The 27162-nt window shown below is 42.8% G+C and overlaps 1 long non-coding RNA gene across 3 annotated transcripts in view; it reads right to left on the bottom strand.

Moving 5' to 3' along the window:
• The window catches only part of LOC135550065 (uncharacterized), a 78450-nt gene that overhangs the window by 42535 nt on the left and 8753 nt on the right, over positions 1 to 27162 (bottom strand). For all 3 annotated transcript variants that reach the window (XR_010457062.1, XR_010457064.1, XR_010457063.1), the window contains exon 2: positions 110 to 166. This is a non-coding gene — a long non-coding RNA (uncharacterized LOC135550065). The remainder of the gene's footprint in view (positions 1 to 109; positions 167 to 27162) is intronic.

The following is a 27162-nucleotide window of genomic DNA, read 5'->3' as shown; positions in this document are numbered from 1 at the left end:
TATATATTCCAGGTTGTAAGGCAACAAATTAGGAAAATTGCCAAGGGGGTGAAAACTTTTGCAAGCCACTGTATGTACTCATTCATTGTCTGTCATTAAGATTCCTCACCTTTATCCCTGGTAGCCCCGAGCTTCCCTGTGGTCCAGCTGGACAGGCAGCAGGGCGCTGCAAACAAACAAACAGACAGACACAGACATTACATTATCACTACACCTGCAAGGGGCTCACCTCCTATTCGATAGCGACTGACCGAAGAACACCTAAGCTACCAATTTTCCACATACAGGTTTGTCATAATTAAATGACAACAACAGTTGTTAAAAAAGAAGGAAAAAAAGAAAGAAAAAGAAGTGTGAATTAAGCTGAAGTGTAGTTATTGCAGCAACATTAGGCTCTGAAGCACTTAGTCCATGGCTCTCCAACCCTGTTCCCGGAGAGCTACCGTCCTGTAGGTTTCCACTCCAACTCTACTCTAGAACACCTGATTATAATAATTAGCTGGTTGATTAAACTGAACCAAGTTGTTATAAATGGGGGTTGGGGCGAAGGAAAAGGGTTGGAGACCCCTGACCAAGCAGACCATGTGAAAGATGGTTTAACCATGTGAAAGATGGTTTAACCATGTGAAAGATGGTTTAACCCTGTGAAAGATGGTTTAACCCTGTGAAAGATGGTTTATTTATTTATTTTGTATTTAACCAGGTAGGCCAGTTGAGAACAAGTTCTCATTTACACCTGCGACCTGGCCAAGATAAACTAAAGCAGTGCAACATAAACAACACAGAGTTACACATGGAGTAAACAAACATACAGTCAATAACAATAGAAAAGTCTTTATATACAGTGTGTGCAAATTAAGTAGGATTAGGGAGGTAAGGCAATAAATAGGCCATAGCGGCCAGAGGTCCGGACAACAGGCCCTCCGATTTGTCACATGGAACCCTGTCAGAGAAGTAGTTGGTGAACCAGGCGAGGCCAAGGCTGTTAAGTCTGGCAATAAGAATGCTGTGATTGACAGAGTCGAAAGCCTTGGCCAGGTCGATGAATACGGCTGCACAGTAATGTCTTTTATCGATGGCGGTTATGATATCGTTTAGGACCTTGAGCGTGGCTGAGGTGCACCCATGACCAGCTCGGAAACCAGATTGCATAGCGGGGAAGGTACGGTGGGATTAGAAATGATCGGTGATCTGTTTGTTAACTTGGCTTTCAAAGACTTTAGAAAGGCAGGGAAGGATGTATATAGGTCTGTAACAGTTTGGGTCTCGGGTGTCTCCCCCTTTGAAGAGGGGGAGGACCACGGCAGCTTTCCAATCTTTAGGGATCTGAGCCAATACGAAAGAGAGGTTGAAGAGGCTAGTAATAGGAGTTGCAACAATTGCGGCAGATAATTTTAGAAGGAGAGGGTCCAGTGTTTATGTGCCGGTCAAGGGCAGTGAGGTCTGGAGTGAACCAATGGCTATATCTGTTCTTAGTTCTACATTTTTTGAATACTTATATGACTATGGGTGACACTGCAACTTGTATACTACTCTATAGACGTCATGTCATATTGCAGATACATAGTCAGTGACGGCACATTAACTTTGTATAAACACTATAACCGACAATGCAATGCTTCTTGGGATTTCTATCTTATTTGATGTTTGGGAATGGTGGTGAGGAACGGTGAATGTCAGTACTGAACAATGTGCAGCTTTTTGGGTGTGAGGAGCACATTACACGACTGCCACAGAAGAAACAAAGAAAGGCAATTCCCTATTCACAAGAGTATGAGAGTTGCTATGGTTACCGCACTACAGTACAACAATGACTGACAGATTTAATATGACTAAGAAAGAATCCAGGAAGGCTGTACCTGATAATTATCACAACACCCCGTCCAGCTGTCAAATACAGCCGTCAGTTTACTGTAAATCAACAGAGCGAATATGTACACTTTACTCTCAAAATTCCCCTTCACATTCCCTGATCAATCAAGTCCATCGTAATAAAGAGGCCTAGGCTGTGGAAAGACTCAGAGACATAGAAACCCCCACGTCCTGCACATTCCCCAAATTCATCCCCCAGCGTTCCCTAATGTCTCTTTTGGAGGTTTGGAGGCTTGTGTGAGCCCCTGCCAGCAGTACCGCTTCCAAGCAGCGCTCCGTAAATATTTGCACTCGGACGCAGCCAAGTTGACTTAACGCGGCGCACGATGTTCCCAGAGTAGGGCATCAGTGAGAGGCTTGGGTTTCAGGCAGCACTGAGCACCTCTTGTCCCACCATCTTACGCCAAGGGAGTCATTCAACACAGACTTCTGAACAGACATCCCTGGCAAAAAGGTAAATAGCCACATGAGAGAGCGCTGTGGTTTTCTCTCTGTGGAGGCAGACACTGACACACGTACTCTACTATGAGATGGTCTGGTGGTGTGCTGTCGATGAGCAGAGATAAGAACATTCTGGGTAGAGTGCCGGGTGGACACAAAGAATAACAGGAAGGACTGTTTCACTGGGCACAGACATCAATTCAACGTCTACTCAACGTTGGTTCAACGTAAATTAATTTAAATGACGTGGAAACAACGTTGATTCAGCCAGTGTGTGCCCAGGGGGTTTAAAAGCTCTGTTCTTCGTTCAATTTTGTTTTGGAGTGTGCTTCTAGTGACAGAGCACGTATCTAACCAACCTGGACTCAGAGGTAGCCATCAACATAGTAAAGGTTAATCTGGCCCTAATCTATGGATTTCACATGACTGGGAAAGCAGATATGCATCTGTTGGTCACAGATATCTTAATAAAAAGGTAGGGGCGAGGATCAGAAAACCAGTCAGTATCTGGTGTGACTCCCATTTGCCTCATGACGCGTGACACATCTCCTTTGCATAGAGTTGATCAGGCTGTTGATTGTGGCCTGTGGAATTTTGTCCCACTCCTCTTTAATGGCTGTGCGATGTTGCTGGATATTGGTGGGAACTGAAACATGCTGTCGTACACGTCCATCCAGAGCATCGCAAACATGCTCAACGGGTGAGATATCTGGTGAGTATGCAGGCTGGGCAATTTTCAGCTTCAAGGAATTGTGTACAGAGCCTTGTGACATGGGGCCGTGCATTATTATGCTGAAACATGAGGTGATGGCGGCGGATGAATGGCACGACAATGGCCTCAGGATCTCGTCATGGTATCTGTGCATTCAATTTGCCATCGATAAAATGCTATTGTTTTTATTGTCCATAGCTTCTGCCTGCCCATACCATAATTCCACAGCCACCATGGGACACTCTGTTTGTTCACAACGTTGACATCAGCAAACCACTCGCCCACACGATGCCATACATGCTGTCAGCCATCTCCACGGTACATATGAAACCAGTATTCATCATCAAAGGTGAGCTTTTGCCCACTGAAGTAGGTAGCGATGCCGACCCTGGTGAGGACGACGAGCACGCAGATGAGATGAGAAACCATCCCTGAGATGGTTTCTGACAGTTTTCTGACAATTCTTCTGTTGTGCAAACCCACAGTTTCATCTGCTGTCCAGGTGGCTGGTCTCAGATGATCCCGCAGGTGAAGAAGCCGGATGTGGAGGTCCTGGTGTGGTTACACATAGTCTGTGGTTTTGAGGTCTGTTGGACGTACTGCCACATTCTGTAAAATGACGTTGAAGTCTGTTTATGGTAGATAAATTAACATTCAATTCTCTTGCAACAGCTCTGGTGACATTCCTGCTGTCAGCATGCCAACTGCACACTCTCTCAAAACATGAGACATATTTGGCATACTGCACATTTTAGTGTGGCCTTTTCTTGTCCCAATCACAAGGTGCACCTGTGTAATGATCACGCTGTTTAATCATCTTATTTGTTTGCCACACCTGTCAGGTCGATTGATTATCCTGGCAAAGGTGAAATGCTCACCAACAGGGATGTAAACTAATTTGTGCACAACATTTGAGAGAAATAAGCTTTTTGTGCATACGGGAAATGATCTTTCATTTAAGCTCATGAAACATGGGACCAAGACTTTTCATGTTGCGTTAATATTTTTGTTTAGTATGGTATGTATACGTTTTTGGATGTCCTTTTTTTATTATGAATATTTTTTATTAATAATATCTTTACAACACACAACATATCACAGTAACCAAACACCAATAAACAAAAGACCACATGTAAACACATGAAAACGTTGATCTCTCTCCTCCTAATTTGACAAAAAAATGTAAATACAAATGTTGCATATACAGGAGGGTTGCAAAAAAACTTTAAAGAACAAGAAATAAATAAGTAATTAATATCATGAAATGGTAGAGTCATGATAAAATCGCTAGCAATTTCTCATTAGGTACATTACTGGTATTACAGTAAATGTACATATTATTGAATGTTATATTGATTTTGTATAAATAACTTTATCAATGTGATTAGTATTAATTCGATATTATAGATAACATTTTCCCCTGATTCAGTGGACAATTATTTTCATATTCCTTTAGATTCCCATTTACTTTTGCAGTCATCTTTTTCAAATTTGACAGTGGTCAATGACAGTTTGAGCCATTCTTCAAATGACTGCAAGTGCTCTTCTTTACAATGCCTTGAAATGACCCTTTTAACAATGAGAGTTAGTGACCTGAGGATGGAAGCGTTTGGTGTATTTTCTGGGAAGTTCATTCTCAGCAAGACAGAGGCTGCATTTGTATGTAATCCCATTCCTATTGCTCCTTGAAGTAGAGAGAATATTATTTTCCAATTTGATTCCAATTTAGGACACAACATATGAACAAGCCCAGCATCATCTTATTTACAGTGTATTTGGAAAGTATTCAGACCCCCTGACCTTTTCCGTATTTTGTTACTTTACAGCCTTGTTCTAAAATAGATGAAATAAAAACCTGTTTTCACTTTGTTATTTTGGGGTATTCTGTGTAGATTGATCAGGATAATTTTGTATTTAATCCATCCATACTGTCACGACTTCCGCCGAAGTCGGTCCCTCGTTCGGGCGGCGTTTTGGCGGTCGACGTCACCGGCCTTCTAGCCATCGCCGATCCACTTTTCATTTTCAACTTGTTTTGTCCTTGTCTTACACACCTGGTTTCATTCCCCCAATTACTTGTTCATTATTTAACCCTCTGTTCCCCCATGTTTGTTTGTGAGTGATTGTGTTGTATTTGTGAATATTTGAGTAAATTACGTTATTTACTCATATCTGCTGTACTGCGCTTGACTCCTCAACACCAACTACACACAGGCACTATTACACATACCTTATTTACATAAATATTCAGACATTTTGCTATGAGACTCGAAATTGAGCTCAGGTGCTTCCTGTTTCCATTTATCATCCTTGAGATGTTTCTAGAACTTGATTGGAGTCCACCTGTGGTAAATTCAATTGATTGGACACGATTTGGAAAGAAACACACTTGTCTATATAAATTCCCACAGTTGACAGTGCATGACAGAGCAAAAACCAAGCAATGAGGTCAAAGGAATTGTCCGTAGAGCTCCGAGACAGGATTGTGTCGAGGCACAGATCTGGGGAAGGGTACCAAAAAATGTCTGCAGGATTGAAGGTCTCCACAAAGGTCCATAATTCTAAAATGGAAGAAGTTTGGAACCACCAAGACTCATCCAAAAGCTGGCAAACTGGGCAATCGGGAGGGAAGGGCCTCAGTCAGGGAGGTGACCGAGAACCTGATGGTCACTCTGACAGAGCTCCAGAGTTCCTCTGTGGAATTAGGAGAACCTTCCAGAAGGACAACCATCTCTGCAGCACTCCACCAGTCAGGCCTTTATGGTAGAGTGGCCAGATGGAAGCCACTCCTCAGTAAAATGCACACGACAGCCCACTTGCAGTTTGCCAAAAGACACCTAAAGGACGAGATTCTCTGGTCTGATGAAACCAAGATGAACTATTTGGCCTGAATGCCAAGTGTCACGCCTGGAGGAAACCTGGCACCATCCCTACGGTGAAGCATGGTGGTGGCAGCATCATGCCGTGGGGATGTTTTTCAGCGGCAGGGACTGGGAGACAAGTCAGGATCAAGGGAAAAATGAACCGAGCAAAGTTCATAGAGATCCTTGACGAAAACCTGCTCAAGAGTGCTCAGGACCTCAGACTGGGGGCAAAGGTTCACCTTCCAAAAGCACAACAACCCTAAACACAGCCAAGACAACGCAGGAGTGGCTTTGGGACAAGTCTCTGAATGTCCTTGATTGGTCCAGCCAGAAACCGGACATGAAACCGACTGAAAATCTCTGGAGAGACCTGAAAATATCTGTGCAGCGGCGCTGCCCATCCAACCGGATAGAGCTTGAGAGGATTTGCAGAGAAGAATGGTAGAAACTCGCCAAATACAGGTGTGCCAAGCTTGTAGTATCATACCCAAGAAGAGTCAAGGCTGTCATTGCTGCCGAAGGTGCTTCAATAAAGTGCTTAGAAATGAGTCTGAATACTTATGTAAATGTGATATTTCTGGGAGTTTGTTTTTATACTGTTGCAAACATTTTTGCTTCGTCATTATGGGATGTTATGTGTAGATTGGTGAGGGGGGGGGCTAATTTAATCAATTTTAGAATAAGGCTGTAACGCAACAAAATGTGGAAAAAGTCAAGGGGTCTGAATACTTTCCGAATGCACTGTACATCTCTATCAAATTGTGCTATTGGTTGTACTTTTTTCCTTGTACATTTTAGGAGTCCAGTAAGATCTATTAATTATATTATACTGAACCATTTGTGTTAAGACTCTCTGCATGTTTTAAAGCAGATTTCCCACACTTTTTTCCATAACTTCAAATCTTTTCCCCATTTCTCGCTTAAGGGAAGGTGTAGTCCCCTTTTTTTTTCTTTTAAGAATTTATAAACCCTAGATCTTTTATGAAACTCTCCAATTTGTTCAAATCATTTTTTTTAAATGTAACTGTTCTATCTGCCAATTTGACTGCCTGTACAATCTGAATTATTCTAAAATGGTTGGTGAAGCCGGTCTTATTCTTTAATTCATTCAGACCCATAATTGTACCGTCTTTATACAAATCAGATGTAGCCAATATCTCCACAATACCAGTCTGTGATTAATTCGTATGTGTGGATATTTTTTTTTGGGGGGGGGGGGATGTCCCTTATCCAATGAATATATGTTACGAAATGCAATTGCCTACCCATCCACCTTGACCAACCACCCTTCTTATAAATAACATTCTGTTTTATTTAACCATACCAAACGTAACATATCATACTAATTTGAGTGTCCCGGATTTACATTTACTATGTTACGTCTATTCTATGAGACCAGGCTGATCTGACTGACAGACAAGTGTAATTGAACGAATCCAAGCAACCTCATCAGGCTGTGCAAAGATGTGAAACAGAAAACACTAACTTTGTCTGTCATTCAATGTGAAGAAAAAGGGTTCAGCGGAGTGAAAGCCTCAAATCAAAACAATGAAGACAAACAGACTTGACAGCTTGCCCAAAAGGGTTTAAAAGAAGTGACAAATGAAGAATGTACCGTGCCAGAGAAAGATAAGCTAGAGAAAGATAAGAGAATGGCAGTAAGGAAGACATGGGGTGCAGATTAAAATTGCAAAACAGCATACGTTCCAATCAAATAAGCTTTTATTTTCTTCAAAAACACAATCCCTCTGCTCAGCTGGGTAGAATAAATGGGAGATGTTAACCACCTAGGGAAATTCCCATGGAGGGAATGAATCCCTGTTATTTCACGGGGAAGAGGAAACTCTGCCTACATAGAGAGTTAGAGCTGCAATCCAAGGGCCTGTTCTGCTGGAGGGGGGACACCGAGGGATCTGGACTACTAAGTCTCTTCTCCTCTTTCTTTCAATTGTTTTTTCTATTATTGATGCACTGGCTCACTTGCTCAGTCGTTCACCTCCCTAGTCTTTCCCTCGCTCGCTCGCTTTCTCACTCACTCTCACTCACTCACTCACTCACTCACTCACTCACTCACTCACTCACTCACTCACTCACTCACTGTCTATCCTTCTCTCTATCAACCATAGTATGCTTATTAATTGCTTTGTCACTTTTCTTATCCCACTGTACTTCTTACTTTCTTACCCCCCCTTCCAAGTGTATAACCTGTACAAATATGTGGTGTGAGATGGAAATACGACTTTTGCAACTTTTCCATCGGAGAGTGGGGTCACGGTCAAGGATCAGACATTATTGACAACGATTCTGGAGCAATTATGGTTAAGTGCCTTGCTCAAAGGCAGACTGACAGATTTTTCACCTAGTTGGCTTTGGTTATTGGTCCAACGCTTTTACCACTAAGCTACCTGCCACCCGTATTGTCTGTATTCATTTGTGGATGTCCTTTTTTTTTTAAATGTGGGATATTGTTTTATTAATACACATACAACATATCACACTAACCAAACAACCACAAACAAAAAGACCGCATGTAAACACATGGCAACGTTGTTCTCTCTCTTCCTAATTTGACGGTCACATTTCTATACTTTTCTTTTCTTTGCATATCACAATTTCATCCTAACAAAAAATGTAAATACAAATGTTGCATATATGGGAGGGCTGCAACGAAATTAAGAACAAAAGATAAATAGGTCATTAATATTATGAAATGGTAAAGTTTGAGTCATGATAAAATTGCCAGCAATTTCTCATTATGTACATTGTATACATTGATTTTAATCAATACCTATGATTTAGTATGAATTGCATATTATAAATAACATTTTAGAACTAGCAATTTTTGGGTTACTTGTCCAACGCTCTTACCGCTAAGATACCCGTCGCCAAAATACTAATGACTTACTGTAGTGAATTGATACTCAGGAGGTGCATGATACAGTGGCTATTGTCAACTAATCTATGCTCATTATCAGCTGCAATGGACATGTTTTACTTGGAAAATCATATATTCCTCTGATAACCTTGGCTAGCTAGCTAATGGTCGCCTAGTTAGCATCAACACAAGCAAGCTAGCAATTTATGCTACTTATATTTATGCCTGTTGGACTGAACTGCAGTTTTCTCATGTTGTGGACATCCTGAAGTGTAATTATTCAATCTCACCATATAGTTTGGGTTTCCGAACTCGGTCCTCGGTACCAACTAATATACTAATCATCAAGCTTTGATCATTTGAATCAGCTATGTAGTGTTAGGGCAAAAAAATAAACGTGCACCGCTTGGGGTTCTGAAGCCCGGGTTTGGGAAACACTGTCATATAGTGTTACCCCAACACTTCTGTACAGAATCTTGTATCTTCAACATCTACTGGCTGAAGGGCACTGTTCATCAAAACTACACCTATGAGAGTGCACTTCACTTTGGCCACAAAATGGACTCCACTTCTTCCACTCTCCCCACCCTCCTCAGACAGACCCTTCTCGGTAACCCCCTCCTCTACCTCATCCACAGGGGGTTGGTGGCACATTAATTGGGGAGGTCAGGCTTGTGGTAACGGCTGGAGCGGAATATGTGGAATGGTATCAAACACATGGTTTCCATTTGTTCCATTATCAGCAGCCTCCACTGACCTCATCCCTCTCTCTTCTCACCCGTTGGGATCTTTGAAGGGCCTTTGACCACTACAGAGGACACTATGTATGACAAGTGATCTTCATCTCCCTCCATTAAGATGCCAGCCTGATGTTCTCTCCTTTCTTCCTCTATGTGGGATTCTGCAGCACTGAGCTCCTTTGATAGTCTTATCTTCAGGTCCTAGTTTCATTGAAAAGCTGAATAAGGTGAGTATGATGGGTTCTATTTTGCAGAGATGACGACTCTCACACATAGTTCCTGAAAGCAAATTTGACCATAATTGTTTCTAGTTTTAAAGAGACAATCAGCAGTTGCTACATCCGTGTTTGGACTTATATACACTGCTCAAAAAAATAAAGGGAACACTAAAATAACACATCCTAGATCTGAATGAATTAAATATTCTTATTAAATACTTTTTTCATTACATAGTTGAATGTGCTGACAACAAAATCACACAAAAATGATCAATGGAAATCAAATGTATCAACCCATGGAGGTCTGGATTTGGTGTCACACTCAAAATGAAAGTGGAAAACCACACTACAGGCTGATCCAACTTTGATATAATGTCCTTTAAAACAAGTTAAAATGAGGTTCAGTAGTGTGTGTGGCCTCCACGTGCCTGTATGACCTCCCTACAACGCCTGGGCATGCTCCTGATGAGGTGGCGGATGGTCTCCTGAGGGATCTCCTCCCAGACCTGGACTAAAGCATCCGTCAACTCCTGGACAGTATGTGGTGCAACGTGGCATTGGTGGATGGAGCAAGACATGATGTCCCAGATGTCCTCAATTGGATTCAGGTCTGGGGAACTGACGGGCCAGTCCATAGCATCAATGCCTTCCTCTTGCAGGAACTGCTGACACACTCCAGCCACATGAGGTCTAGCATTGTCTTGCATTAGGAGGAACCCAGGGCCAACCACACCAGCATATGGTCTCACAAGGGGTCTGAGGATCTCATCTCAGTACCTAATGGCAGTCGGGCTTTGCGGCCCCCCCAAAGAAATGCCACCCCACACCATGACTGACCCACCGCCAAACCGGTCATGCTGGAGGATGTTGCAGGTAGCAGAACGTTCTCCACGGCATCTCCAGACTCTGTCAGGTCTGTCACATGTGCTCAGTGCGAACCTGCTTTCATCTGTGAAGAGCACAGGACACCTTTGCCGAATTTGCCGATCTTGGTGTTCTCTGGCAAATGCCAAACGTCCTGCACGGTGTTGGGCTGTAAGCACAACCCCCACCTGTGGACGTCGGGCCCTCATACCACCCTCATGGAGTCTTTCTGACCGTTTGAGCAGACACATGCACATTTGTGGCCTGCTGGAGGTCATTTTGCAGGGCTCTGGTAGTGCTCCTCCTTGCACAAAGGCGGAAGTAGCGGTCCTGCTGCTGGGTTGTTGCCCTCCTATGGCCTCCTCCACGTCTCCTGATGTACTGGCCTGTCTCCTGGTAGCGCCTCCATGCTCTGGACACTATGTTGACAGACACAGCAAACCTTCTTGCCACAGCTCGCATTGATGTGCCATCCTGGATGAGCTGCACTACCTGAGCCACTTGTGTGGGTTTTAGACTCCATCTCATGCTACCACTAAAGTGAAAGCAACGCCAGCATTCAAAAGTGACCAAAACATCAGCCAGGAAGCATAGGAACTGAGAAGTGGTCTGTGGTCACCACCTGCAGAACCACTCCTTTATTGGGGGTGTCTTGCTAATTGCCTATAATTTCCACCTGTTGTCTATTCCATTTGCACAACAGCATGTGAAATTTATTGTCAATCAGTGTTGCTTCCTAAGTGGACAGTTTGATTTCACAGAAGTGTGATTGACTTGGAGTTACATTGTGTTGTTTAAGTGTTCCCTTTATTTTTTTGAGCAGTGTATGAATTATATGTACCCAATGATTCTTGAAGAACATACATTGCCTATTTTCCACATTTCCACATTTGTTTTCCACATTTTGTTGTGTTACAGGCTGAAATTAAAATGTATTAAGTTGAGATTTGTTTTGTCACTCGCCTACACACAATACCCCATAAGTTCAATTATGTTTTTCAAAATGTTTACAAATTCATCAAAATTGAAAGCTGAAATGGCTTGAGTCAATAAGTATTCAATACCTTTCTTATGACAAGCCACAAAGACCAGGGAGGTTTTCCAAAGCCTCGCAAAGAAATGTACCTATTGGTAGATGGGTAAAAAAAAATACAGACATTGAATATCCTTTGAGCATGGAGAAGTTCGTTATTACACTTTGGATAGTGTATCAATACACCCAGTCACTACGAAGATACAGGCGTCCTTCCTAACTCAGTTGCCGGAGAGGAAGGAAACCGTCTCAGGGATTTCACCATGAGGGCAATGGTGACTTTAAAACAGTTAGAGTTTAATGGCTGTGATAGCTGAAAACTGAGGATAGATTAACAACATTGTAGTTACTCCACTATACTAACCTAATTGACAGAATGAAAAGAGGGAAGCCTGTACAGAATATAAATATTCCAAAACATGCATCCTGTTGGAACAAGGCACTAAAGTACTGCAAAAAATACTAAGTGTTATCTTTGGGGCAAATCCAATATAACATATTAAAATTTAGACTTTAATCTGCTTGAAAATCTATGACGACATAAAAATGGTTGTCTAGTAATGATCAACAACCAAATTGACAGAGCTTGAAGAATTCTGAACATAATAATGGGAAAATAATGTACAATGCAGGTGTGCAAAGCTCTTTGCACTCTTTGCTCTCTTACCCAGAAAGACACACAGCTGTAATCGCTGCCAAAGTTTATTCTAACATGTATTGACTCAGGGGTGTGAATACTTATGTAAATGAGATGTTTCTAAAAGCATGTTTTCCCTTTGTCATTATGGGGTTTTGTGTGTAGATGGGTGAGATGTTTTTTTTTTAAGAATTTGAATTTGAATTCAGGCTGTAACTCTACAGAATGTGGAATAAGTCAAGGGGTATGAGTACTTTCTGAAGGCACTGTAACTTATAAATGCCTCATGAGCTTAGTTGCACTGTTGTACCTCATCAAAACCCCAATATTACCCTGCTTAGCTCCAATGTTTCTAAACAAAGTTTTAAAAAAACACTGTATAGCCTCAAAACATGGTTAAAAACTATAATTTTGATATCATGGATTCGTTGCATCCATAGCTCTGTCTCTGAATTTAAGAGTTTATATTTCTATAGCCCCATCGCTCATCTTTCTACCAAAACAGTGGAGGGGAATACACTTTATTATTGTTTCAACTGCTGATTGGCCCCTTGTTTTTTCACCTTTTATTTAACCAGGTAGGCTAGTTGAGAACAAGTTCTCATTTGCAACTGCGACCTGGCCAAGATAAAGCATAGCAGTGTGAACAGACAACACAGAGCTACACATGGAGTAAACAATTAACAAGTCAATAACACAGTAGAAAACAATTGAGTCTATATACATTGTGTGCATGAGGGGGTAGGCGAATAATTACAATTTTGCAGATTAACACTGGAGTGATAAATTAGCAGATGGTCATGTACAGGTAGAGATATTGGTGTGCAAAAGAGCAGAAAAGTAAATACATATAAACAGTATGGGGATGAGGTAGGTAAAATTGGGTGGGCTATTTACCGATAGACTATGTACAGCTGCAGCGATCGGTTAGCTGCTCAGATGGCAAATGTTTGAAGTTGGTGAAGGAGATAAAAGTCTCCAACTTCATCGATTTTTGCAATTCGTTCCAGTCACAGGCAGCAGAGAACTGGAATGAAAGGCAGCCAAATGAGGTGTTGGCTTTAGGGATGCTCAGTGAGATAGACCTGCCGGAGCGCGTGCTACGGGTGGGTGTTGCCATCGTGACCAGTGAACTGAGATAAGGCGGAGCTTTACCGAGCATGGACTTGTAGATGACCTGGAGCCAGTGGGTCTGGCGACGAATATGTAGCGAGGGCCAGCCGACTCGAGCATACAGGTCGCAGTGGTGGGTGGTATACGGTGCTTTAGTAACAAAACAGATGGCACTGTGATAAACTGCATCCAGTTTGCTGAGTGGAGTATTGGAAGCTATTTTGTAGATGACATCGCTGAAGTCGATGGATGCATTTGAAATGACTGTGTTTCATGCTGCAAGAGTCTCCCAATTCAGATCTGACATGACACCGTACCTTGTCAGACATGCCATCATTATAGTTTTTTTCCAACACTGTTTGTTTATATGTTGGCTACCTTACTGGGATTTCAAAAAATAGCCTGACTATTTGCGTTCTGTGGTATCACAAAGTTGTTCATATAAACATATACTGCAGCATTGAATTCAAAATTCTTACACTCCACACATCAGTGCAAGGCAAGAATCAGCAAGAATCCTATGCAGAAAAAAGGTTTGTAAAAGCTTCTTGTTGGCAGTGAAAAACCTTCATTTGTAAAGGCGAGGCCCATTCTGCATTCCTCCATAGCTGACAACCAAATAAGACCCAAACCACCAGTGCTGGGCCAACCCTGTCAGAACAAACGCATGGGCCACACACAGTGTTGACCAAATCTCAGACCAGGCCCAATGGCCATTGCAAGTTTGATAGACATTTCCTAATTTCCACGTAACTTGCCACCATAGCAACTATATTTTCATAACATACCACCACTCAAGCTATTAAACTTCTCCCACATGCTTGTCCACTTCCATGTAGGAGACTGTGCAAATAGAGGTGCATCCATTAGCATTTTCTATTAAACAACGCATACGCATATCAGGCTTGATTATTGACGTGGTATTTAAAGGCGTACAGGCAATTGAAGAGATGACTGTTAATTACCCATAAACCAGTCTAATTGCATTCGCTATCTAATGAATAGTCAGTGAGGATAAATGGCTTGGCTCTAATGAAACTGCTCCCAGTAACCCCTGGTAGATATCATTTGGGTTTTCAAAGCACAAAGTAGAGTGTGAAGTAATTCTGTAAAAAGTTCCTCTCTCACTCCGAGGTAATGTGCAGGTAAGTATTTGTGTTAACTAATGCGACAATACAATTTAGTATGCGAAAGTGACATCCACTTACTGTATGTTGTCAATTGGTTGAGTACCTATGTTTCCCTAACCTCTACACTCTGCGTTGAGTGATGAAGCCTATAACAAAACAGAAGATGTAATATATTGAGGGTATACGTTTCAATAGCAGGAAAATAGTTATTCTATTTAGAGTCATTTAGCAGACACTCTTATTCAGAGTGACTTATTTATGCATCCATCTTAAGATAGGTACAGTTGAAGTCGGAAGTTTACATACACCTTAGCCAAATACATTTAAACTCACTTTTTCACAATTCCTGACATTTAAACCTAGTAACAATTCCGTCTTAGGTAATTTAGGATCACCACTTTATTTTAAGAATGTGAAATGTCCGAATAATAGTAGAGAGATTTATTTATTTCAGCTTTTATTTCTTTCATCACATTCCCAGTGGGTCAGAAGTTTACATGCACTCAATTTGGGTTAAATGTTTTTGGTAGCCTTCCACAAGCTTCCCAAAATAAGTTGGATGAATTTTGGCCCATTCCTCCTGACAGAGCTGGTGTAACTGAGTCAGGTTTGTAGGCGTCCTTGCTCGCCCACACATTTTCTATTGGATTGAGGTCAGGGCTTTGTGACGGCCACTCCAATACCTTGACTTTGTTGTCCTTAAGCCATTTTGACACACCTTTGAAGTATGCTGGTTGTCATTGTCCATTTGGAAGACCCATTTGCGACCAAGCTTCAACTTCCTGACTGATGGCTTGAGATGTTGCTTCAATATATCCACATCATTTTCCTTCCTCATGATGCCATCTATTTTGTGTAGTGCACCAGTCCCTTCTGCAGCAAAGCACCCCCACAACATGATGCTGCCACCCCCGTGCTTCATGGTTTGGATGGTATTCCTCGGCTGGCAAGCCTTCCCCTTTTTCCTCCAAACATAACGATGATCATTATGGCCAAAGAGTTCTATTTTTGTTTCATCAGACCAGAGGGCATTTCTCCAAAAGGTTGCAAACCATAGTCTGGCTTCTCTATGGTGGTTTCGGAGCCGTGGCTTCTTCCTTGCTGAGCGGCCTTTCAGGTAATGTCGATATAGGACTCGTTTTACTGTGGATATAGATACTTTTGTACCAGTTTCCTCCAGCATCTTCACAAGGTCCTTTGCTTTTGTTCCAGGATTGATTTGCACTTTTCGTACCAAAGTACGTTCATCTCTAGGAGACAGAACGCGTCTCCTTCCTGAGCGGTATGACGGGTGCGTGGTCCCGTGGTGTTTATACTTGCGTACTATTGTTTGTACATATGAACATGGTACCTTCAGACGTTTGGAAATTGCTCCCAAGGATGAACAAGACTTGTGGAGGTCTATTATTCTTCCAGAGGACTTGGCTGATTTAAAAAAAAAAAAAAAAATTTCCCATGATGTCAAGCGAAGAGGCCCTGAGTTTGAAGGTAGGCCTTGAAATACATCCACAGGTACACCTCCAATTGACTCAAATGATGTCAATTAGCCTGTCAGAAGCTTCTAAAGCCATACTTTTCTGGAATTTTTCAAGCTGTTTAAAGGCACAGTCAACTTAGTGTATGCAAACTTCTGCGCCCACTGGAATTGTGAATTAGAAGTGAAAACTCTGTCTGTAAACAATTGTTGGAAAGATGACTTGTGTCATGTCATGCACAATGTAGATGTCCTAACTGACTTGCCAAAACTATAGCTTGTTAACAAGAAATGTGTAGAGTGGTGGAAAAACGACTTTTAATGACTCCAAGCTAAGTGTATTTAAACTTCCGACTTCAACTGTAGCTGAGACAACAAACATCACAATCGTATCAAGTACATTTTCCCTCAACAAAGTGTTGATCAGCAAAGCGCTGACGATGGCATGATAGTTTTTTGCGGTATTCTTCAAAGAGGTCGGGTTTCTGAGATTTTCAAAAGATGGGCAGGAACTCTAGTGGGAAGCTTGTTCCACCATTGGGTTGCCAGCACAGAGAAGAGCTTTCACTGGGCTGAGCGGGAGATCAGAGGTGGTGGAACGAAGTGCTCTGGGTGGGATGTAGGGTTTGAGCCCCAAGGTAAGCAGGTGCAGTTCCCCTTGCTGCTCCGTTGGCATGTACCATGGTCTTGAAGATGATGCCAGCTCCATCTGGAAGCCGGTGGAGTGGGGTGACATGTTAGAACTTAACACCAGGCGGGCTGCGACATTCTGGATAAGTTGCAGGGATTTGATGGCACCAGCAGGAAGCCCGGCCAACAGAGAGTTGCAGTAGCCTAGACGGGATATGACAGGTGCCAGGATAAGGATCTGCTCTGTTTCTGTATGAGGAAAGGTCACACTCTCGGGATGTTGTAGAGCGTGAACCTGTAGCAGCGAGTCACTGCTTTGATGTTTGCAGAGAACGACATGGTGTTGTCCAGGGTCACACCAAGGTTCTTTGCACTCTGGGAGGGGGGCACAGTGGAGTGTCACCCGTGATGGGGAGGTCTTGGAGTGGACAGACTTTTTTCTCGGAAAGAAGAGCAGCTCCTTTTGGTCTAGGTTGAGCTTGAGGTGGTGGGCCGACATCTGCCAGGCACACAGAGATAAGTTTCACCACCTGGGCATTAGAAGGGGCTAAGGAGAAGAGAAGTTGAATGTCATCCGCATAGCAATAATAGGAGAGACCATGTGAGAATATGACAGAGCCGAGTGACTTCATATAAAGAGACATAAAAGGCATGTGAAATATCAGTACTAGCCTGAAATCCTGATATGAATGGTGAAATGGACTTGTTGGATTCCAGGCTAGGAGAGTCCCTCAACCTCCACAACAGCACCATCTAAAACACATGCAGCCGTATAAACCTTAACTCAAATCTTCCCATGGTTCTTTTCGCGGAGTCTATTCCGAAGGTACATTTCATTTCCCATGAGCCTTTGTGGGTTGAAAATTGACAACTCACCCAAAGAGAGAAAGGCATTATATGTTTGTTTGATTCCTCCCAGTCATCAGTGGCTTCCCAGTGATTTGTGAGCTTTATAAGATGGGACCAGTCACCTAAAAAACCCTGTAGATTTCCCAGAATTTATGAGCGAGTTCCATTATGGTGTGCGGAGGCCTGAAATTGAACAGGTGTTGACCTGAAACACATATAAAACACATCTACAGCAGCATGCAGTGTCAGGTTGGTCTGACACACAGGGTTGCACAGTGTGGCAGGGGGCCCAGAAAACAGGTTGTACAACCACAGTCCACATTGCTCAAACCACTTCTCCTCCTCAACAAACAGGAAGCTGTCATTACCAACTAACCAGAGTCTTGAGTGGGTTCAAAATAACCTGGTGCTGCTGATTCTCTCTCTCAATATTATTTTCTTGACTCTGTCCCTCTATTTGATCTGTTTATGTTTCCTGTCACTTACTCACTTGCACAGGTGCACACACGCACACACACACACACACTTACAGGGACTTGGAACACGCATAGTGCTCCGCTGTCTTTAAAATTGATCACAAGCATCCTTTCAAAAAAGACAAGCAGAGAGAGGCACGGATCTACAGGAGAAACAAGCCAGAACTTCCTTGACACTTCAGTGGAAGGAAAATTCTGTAATTATGGTAGAAAAAAAGACGGGATGAGAGACTCAATCAAAGAAAACAAAAGAGTGGCTGCATTTATCATGGAGCACAACAGGTGGATTACGCCCTCATCAGCCATCGCCACGGTGATTGTGCATCATTAGGTAGTTTTTGAGATGGGCAACCAATCATGGCACATCGTTGATTGCTGGGCTCAACAAATTATGAGATACGTTTGGCTGGTTTCAAGCTGCGAGGCGCAATGTTACTCAGTCACACCTACCATGATTTGAAGGTCACTTATAGTGAAAATGTAACAAAGGTCATCCTTGCTCAGTGACCTTGAACATACTGTATACTCATCACTATATGTATCAACCTGTTAATACCCAAAAGGAACAATCTAGAAATCTACTGTAATAATAACTGCCTACTCATCACTATGTTCCTTTTGGGTATTAACAGGTTGATACATAGTGATGAGTAGGCAGTTATTATTACAGTAGATTTCTAGATTGTTCCTTTTGGGTATTAACAGGTTGATACAATCTAGAAATCTACTGTAATAATAACTGCCTACTCAATTCAAACCCATAGGCATAGGATACAGTATGTATAGTGTCAATCTTCTAGCCATGTCCTTCGTGTCGGCTTGCCATGGCTCTCTTCACACTCTCTCAGCCTCCCAGGTCCTGAGCACTGACAGCTGTTTAATTAGGTGACAATAACATGAGTGACATAGACAGGAAAGACCATTGGCTGGCTGCTAGTGTACATGTCCACTGACATGTGGTTGAGATAGACTGACCGGGGGCTTGTAAAAGGCATGTCTTATCCTACGCCTCCGGTTGCTCAGCCACATAGCATGTTTCCAAGTTATGGGTTACCAAGGTAACTTAAGGGGAGGGAGAATAACACCACACAGCTGGTGAGAGACTGTGAGAGACAGCCAGAGAGAGAGAGCGAGGGAGAGCGAGAGCAGGCCTAAGGATACAGTGATTTAAGTCTTGCGTAGACAGATACTGTAAGCATGCTTATGTCCGTGGTATGTGACCATGTTTATTTTCAGGCCAGCTGTGCTAAACTTTTTCGTGTCCCCGGTCCAATGTTGTAAAAGCTTGTAAACCAGCACAGTTTATATTCCAGACGCACCTGTAGGTAGCAGATTTCAAGAGAATAGTTTTCCATCTAATGTGTGGTTCCTTTATATAGGTACAGGTCTGGGGAAGGGTACCAAAACATTTCTGCAGCATTGAAGGTCCCCAAGATCACATTCTTACATGGAAGATATTTGGAACCACCAAGACTCTTCCTAGAGCTGGCCACCCGGCCAAACTGAGCAATCGGGGAAGAAGGGCCTTGGTCAGGGTGGTGACTAAGAACCTTATGGTCACTCTAGAGATCCTTTGTGGAGATGGTAGTCCTTCTGGAAGGTTCTCCCATCTCTGCAGCGCTTCACCAATCAAGCCTTTATGGTAGAGTGTCCAGACAGAAGCCACTCCTCAGTAAAAGGCACATGACAGCCTGCTTGGAGTTTGCCAAAAGGCACCTAAATACTCTCAGACCATGAGAAACTAGATTATCTGGTCTGATAAAACCAAGATTGAACTAATTAGCCTGAATGCCAAGTGTCACATCTGGAGGAAATTTGGCACACTCCTTACAGTGAAACATGGTGGTGGCAGCATCATGCTATGGGGATGTTTTTCAGCTGTAGGGACTGGTAGACTAGTCAGGATCAAAGCAAAGATAAACAGAGCAAAGTACAGAGCGATCCTTCATGAAAACCTGCTCCAGAGTGCTCAGGATCTGGGGCGAAGGTTCACCTTCCAGCAGGACAATGACCCTAAGCACACAGCCAAGACAACGCAGGAGTGGCTTCGGGACAAGTCTCTGAATGTCCTTGAATGGCCCAGCAAGAGCCCGGACTTGAACCCGATCTAACATATCTAGAGAGACCTGAAAATAGCTGTGCAGCGACACTCTCCATCCAACCTGATAGAGCTTGAGAGGATCTGCAGAGAAGAATGGCAGAAACTCCCCAATTTGTTTAATTCTTTATTTATTTAACCTTTATTTAACCAGGTAGGCTAGTTGAGAACAAGTTCTCATTTACAACTACGACCTGGCCAAGATAAAGCAAAGCAGTGTGACACAGACAACAACACAGAGTTACAAATGGAGTAAACAATAAACAAGCAAATAACACAATAAACAAGTCAATGACACAGTAGAAAAAAAGGCATAGGAGCGAATAATTACAATTTAGCAGATTAACACTGGAGTGATAAATGAGCAGATGATGATGTGCAAGTAGAGATACTGGTGTGCAAAAGAGCAGAAAAGTAAATAAAATAAAAACAGTATGGGGATGAGGTAGGTAGATTGGGCGGGCTATTTACAGATGGACTATGTACAGCTGCAGCAATCGGTTAGCTGCTCAGATAGCTGATGTTTAAAGTTGGGGGGAAAAGGGGGGGGGGGGAGTCTCATACTTCAGCGATTTTTGCAATTCGTTCCAGTCACTGGCAGCAGAGAACTGGAAGGAAAGGCGGCCAAATGGGGTGTTGGCTTTGGGGATGATCAGTAAGATATACCTGCTGGAACGTGTGCTACAGGTGTGCCAAGCTTGTAGCGTCATACCCGAGCAGACTGTATGTTGTAATCACTGCCAAAGGTGCTTCAGCAAAGTACTGAGTAAAGGGTCTGAATACTTAGGTAAATGTGATATTTCCGTTTTTTTTTAAATATAAATTACCAAACATTTCTAGAAACCTGTTTTTGCTTTGTCATTACGGGGTTTTGTGAGTCGATTGATGATACATTTTTTTCAATGTGGAATTTGGCTACAATGTAACAAAATGTGGAAAAAGACAAGGGGTCTGAATAATTTCCGAAGGCACTGTAGCAAACCACACACAGAGAGCAGATGCCATGACTTCTCCAAAAAACAAAAGAGCATGAAAAAAAACACATATCAGTCATACAGTACCAGTCAAAAGTTTGGACACACCTACTGATTCAAGGGTTTTTCTTTATTTTGTACTATTTTCTACATTGTAGAATAATCGGGAAGATATCAAAACAATTAAATAACACAAAAGGAATCATGTAGTAACCTATCAAGTGTAAAACGAATCAAAATATATTATTATATTTGAGATTATTCAAATAGCCACCCTTTGCCTTGATGATAGCTTCGCACACACTTGGCAATCTCTCAGCCAGCTTCATGAGGTAGTCACCTGGAATGCATTTCAATGTACAGGTGTGCCTTGTTAAAAGTTAATTTGTGGAATTTCTTTCCTTAATGCGTTTGAGCCAATCAGTTGTGTTGGGACAAGGTAGGGGTGGTATACCGAAGATATCACTATTTGTAAAAACCAGGTCATATTATGGCAAGAACAGCTCAAATGAGAAAAGGCAAACAACAATCCATGATTACTTTAAGACATGAAGGTCAGTCAATCCGGAAAATGTCAAGAACTTTGAAAGTTTCTTCAAGCGCAGTTAAAAAAAACATCAAGCGCTATGATGAAACTGGCTCTCACGAGGACTGCCACAGGTAAGGAAGACCCAGAGTTACGAGAAGTTCATTAGTTAGAGTTCATTAGTTAGAGTTACCAGCCTCAGAAATTGCACCCCAAATAAACGCTTCATTAGAGTTCAAGTAAGTTCAGAATTCAAGGAACACGCCATCTCGTCTGGTTTGCGCTTAGTGGGACTATAATTTGTTTTTCAACAGCACAATTACCCGTGTTCATGTTCAATCTCTCCCTATCCAAGTCTGCTGTCCCCACATGCTTTAAGATGGCCACCATTGTTTCTGTACCCAAGAAGGCATAGGTAACTGAACTAAAGGACTATCGCCCCGTAGCACTCACTTCTGTCATCATGAAGTGCTTTGAGAGACTAGTCAAGGATCATATCACCTCCACCTTACCTGTCACGCTCAAACCACTTCAATTTGCTTAACAACAGATCCACAGACAGCGCAATTGCCATTACACTGCACACTGAGGAAAAGCTATGTAAGAATGATGTTAATTGACTACAGCTCAGCATTCAACACCATAATACCATCCAAGCTCATCATGAAGCATTAGGCCCTGGGTTTAAACCCCGCCCTGTGCAGTTGTGTCCTTGACTTCCTGACGGGCCACCCACAGGTGGCGAAGGTAAGAAACAACATCTCCACTTCTCTGATCCTCAACACTGGGGCCCCACAAGGGTGCGTGCTCAGCCCCTTCCTGTACTCCCTGTTCACCCATGAATGTGTGGCCATGCACCCCTCCAACTCAATCATTGGCAGAAAGTTTGCAGACGACACAACAGTAGCAGGCTTGATTACCAACAATGACGAGACAGACTACGGGGAGGAGGTGAGGACACTGTGTGTGTGTGGTGTCAGGAAAACAATTTCAACAAAGGAAATGATTGTGGACTTCAGGAAACAGCAGAGGGAGCACCCCCCATATCCACATCAATGGGACAGCAGTGGAGAAGATGGAAAGTTTTAAGTTCCTTGATGTACACATCACGGACAAACTGAAATTGGTCACCCACACAGACAGTGTGGTGAAGAAGGCGCAACAGTGCCTTGTCAACCTCAGGAGGCTGAAGAAATTTGTCTTATCACCTAAAACCCTCACAAACTTTTACAGATGCACAATTGAGAGCATCTTGTTGGGCTGTATCAACGCCTAGTACTGCAACCGCAATGCCCACAACCTTAGGACTCTCCAGAGGGTGGTGCAGTCTGCACAAAGCATCACGAGGGGAAACTGCCTGCCCTCCATGACACCTAAAGCACCCGATGTTACAGGAAGGCAAAAATTATCATCAATGACAGCCACCCAAGCCACTGCCTGTTCACACCGCTACCATCCAGAAGGCGAGGTCAAAACAGGTGCATCAAAGCTGGGACCGAGAGATTGTGAAACAGCTTAACTCAAGGCCATCACCCTGTTAAACAGCCATCACTAACACAGAGAGGCTGCTGCCTACATACAGACTTGAAATCATTGGCCACTTTAATAATGGATCACTTGTCACTTTAATAATGCCACTTTAATAATGTTTCCATGTCTTGCATTACTCATCTCATATGTATATACTGTATTTTATACCATCCATTGTAACTTGCCTATGCCGCTATGTCTTTGCTCATCAATATATGTATATGTATATATTCTTATTCCATTCCTTACGTGGATGTATGTGTATTAGGTAGTTGTTGTGGAAGTGTTAGATTACATGTTAGATATCTGTCGGAACTAGAAGCACAAGCATTTCGTTACACTCGCAATAACATGTGCTCACCATGTGTATGTGACCAATACAATTTGATTTGATTTTGACACACCTCCAGGCTGTGTAAGTGCTATTTGACCAAGGAGTGTGATTGAGTGCTGCATCAGATGACCTGGCCTCCACAATCACCTGACCTCAAACCAATTGAGATGGTTTGGGATGAGTTGGACCACAGAGTGAAGAAAATGCACCCAACAAGTGCTCAGCATGTGTAGGAAGTCCTTCAAGACTGTTGGAAAAAAATTCCAGGTGGAGCTGGTTGAGAGAATACCAAGAGCGTGAAATCTGTCATCAAGGCAAAGGGTGGCTACTTTGAAGAATCTAAAATAATTTGATTTGTTTAACACTTTTTTTAGTTACTACATGATTTCATATGTTATTTCATAGTTTTGCTGTCTTCACTATTATTCCACAATGTAGAACAAACAGAGGCTTTCATGCTGTAAAATGTATAAAAAATTCATGCTAGACACAAAACGTGCCCCAAAATGGAAACGGAAATGTTTTTCTGTCATCATTACAGTATCTAGCATGCTGGTTTTATTGTCAAGTGAAAAGTCACATCTAGGAATATATTTCATCCATTACGAATTAAGAAACATAGAATATATCTGACTGAAAAAAAGGCAAATGTGTCCATTTTGCACATGTTAAAATCCCACGATGGATTAGAACAGGCCTGTGCTGACAGTGAGTTAGTGTTTCTATGAATTCTAAATGAGTTGCCCGGCGTATGATCCATTTCATCTCATTTCCCACAGCATTGATTTACGGAAACTCATATTACTGCTGCCACGTTAGTGGCGTCGAATCAATGAAAATCAAATTATGCTAACAATGACAGTATTGTAACTAGAAGAAAATTGGCAGGAATTTGGTTCTACCAAGGAGTAGACAATAGAATGAGGGGATAACACAGACTCAGCATGTAATCATCACTCATATTGTAGGCTTAGATGCTAAGCTAATGCACTGTATTAAACCAGATCAATACGTGTCCTATATCATACGCTTGCCTGGATATTCCATCATTGTGATGGACTCTAATTGCTCAATGAGGAAACAGCTGTTGAGGCTTGAACTTTTTTCACAGAGCTGGAGATGAATATTGATGCACTTGAATTCACAGGGTTTTCATCTGACAACGTAGCTAGCAGACTGACTCGCACCTTAAACACTTCAATACGCATGCAGACACACATGCACACACACACATGCACTTCATGTCAAAATGTATCCTTATATACATCCTCCTTACAAATGTCCCAGTTAATGTTGAAAAATGTTGAATTAAATAATCAACAAACTTTAGATTTCATGCAACACCACACACCAATCTTAAACGGATCCTCCATTGTCCAGGCTCGAGCTAAACATTAATTCCATATAATGAAATTCTTCTTGGAATTATTACAGTTTGATTCCAACATTTAACATTTCAACCTTGACGAAAGCAGTAATCCCTTCCCTTTGCACTAACCTTAAGGAATGGCAATGTGATGAAGAAATGTTGTGATATAATGATCTATGCCATTGATTGCACAGTAGTTTGCCATACCTGGTAGTTTCAACTGATTGGTAACAGCCTCAGTGTAATCAGAGATGATTGTCAAAGAAAGAAATAAAGAAATAAATGGATGTTCAATCATGATGATGAATTTGCATTAGGTAAGGGACATATCTAGTTACTGGGGGGTCTGTTCCAACTCAAGGTGTCATAAAATAAATCCTCCCCTCACCAGAGGAAAAATTATTTTCACATGACCCTCCCCTTGTACTGTAAAATAAATTGGACACCCCCTCAGCTTTCAGCTTATGTACAGTTGAAGTCGGAAGTGTACATACACCTTAGCCAAGTACATTTAAACTCCGTTTTAATCAATTCCTGACATTTAATATTTGTACAAATTCCCTCTCTTAGATCAGTTAGGATCAGAACCTTATTTAAAGAATGCGAAATGTCAGAATAATAGTAGTAGCCCCCCTTTCGGAAAAGCTGACCACGACTCCATTTTGCTGATACCTGCCTACAGACAAAAGCTAAAAAAAGAAGTTCCCACGCTGAGGTCTGTCCAACGCTGGTCCGACCAAGCTGACTCCACACTCCAAAACTGCTTCCATCACGTGGACTGGGACATGTTTCATATTGCGTCAAATAACAACATTGACGAATACGCTGATTCGGTGTGCGAGTTCATTAGAACGTGCGTTGAAGATGTCGTTCCCATAGCAACGATTAAAACATTCCCTAACCAGAAACCTTGGATTGATGGCAGCATTCGCGTGAAACTGAAAGCGCGAACCACTGCTTTCAATCAGGGCAAGGTGTCTGGTAACATGACTGAATACAAACAATGCAGCTATTCCCTCCGTAAGGCTATCAAACAAGCTAAGCGTCAGTACAGAGACAAAGTAGAATCCCAATTCAACGGCTCAGACACAAGAGGCATGTGGCAGGGTCTACAGTCAATCACGGACTACAGGAAGAAATCCAGCCCAGTCACGGACCAGGATGTCTTGCTCCCAGGCAGACTAAATAACTTTTTTGCCCGCTTTGAGGACAATACAGTGCCACTGACACTGCCTGCAACGGAAAATGCGGTCTCTCCTTCACTGCAGCCGAGTTGAGTAAAACATTTAAACGTGTTAACCCTCGCAAGGCTGCCGGCCCAGACGGCATCCCCAGCCGCGCCCTCAGAGCATGCGCAGACCAGCTGGCTGGTGTGTTTACGGACATATTCAATCAATCCCTATACCAGTCTGCTGTTCCCACATGCTTCAAGAGGGCCACCATTGTTCCTGTTCCAAAGAAAGCTAAGGTAACTGAGCTAAACGACTACCGCCCGTAGCACTCACTTCCGTCATCATGAAGTGCTTTGAGAGACTAGTCAAGGACCATATCACCTCCACCCTACCTGACACCCTAGACCCACTCCAATTTGCTTACCGCTCAAATAGGTCCACAGACGATGCAATCTCAACCACACTGCACACTTCCCTAACCCATCTGGACAAGAGGAATACCTATGTGAGAATGCTGTTCATCGACTACAGCTCGGCATTCAACACCATAGTACCCTCCAAGCTCGTCATCAAGCTTGAGACCCTGGGTCTCGACCCCGCCCTGTGCAACTGGGTACTGGACTTCCTGACGGGCCGCCCCCATGTGGTGAGGGTAGGTAACAACATCTCCTCCCCGCTGATCCTCAACACTGGGGCCCCACAAGGGTGCGTTCTGAGCCCTCTCCTGTACTCCCTGTTCACCCACAACTGCGTGGCCACGCACGCCTCCAACTCAATCATCAAGTTTGCGGACGACACAACAGTGGTAGGCTTGATTACCAACAACGACGAGACGGCCTACAGGGAGGAGGTGAGGGCCCTCGGAGTGTGGTGTCAGGAAAATAACCTCACACTCAACGTCAACAAAACTAAGGAGATGATTGTGGACTTCAGGAAACAGCAGAGGGAACACCCCCCTATCCACATCGATGGAACAGTAGTGGAGAGTAGCAAGTTTTAAGTTCCTCGGCATACACATCACAGACAAACTGAATTGGTCCACTCACACAGACAGCATCGTGAAGAAGGCGCAGCAGCGCCTCTTCAACCTCAGGAGGCTGAAGAAATTCGGCTTGTCACCAAAAGCACTCACAAACTTCTACAGATGCACAATCGAGAGCATCCTGGCGGGCTGTATCACCGCCTGGTACGGCAACTGCTCCGCCCTCAACCGTAAGGCTCTCCAGAGGGT

This window comes from Oncorhynchus masou, chromosome 12 (genome assembly GCF_036934945.1).
Source record: "Oncorhynchus masou masou isolate Uvic2021 chromosome 12, UVic_Omas_1.1, whole genome shotgun sequence".
NCBI lineage: Eukaryota > Metazoa > Chordata > Actinopteri > Salmoniformes > Salmonidae > Oncorhynchus > Oncorhynchus masou.
This window is presented reverse-complemented; position numbering and strand designations above follow the sequence as displayed.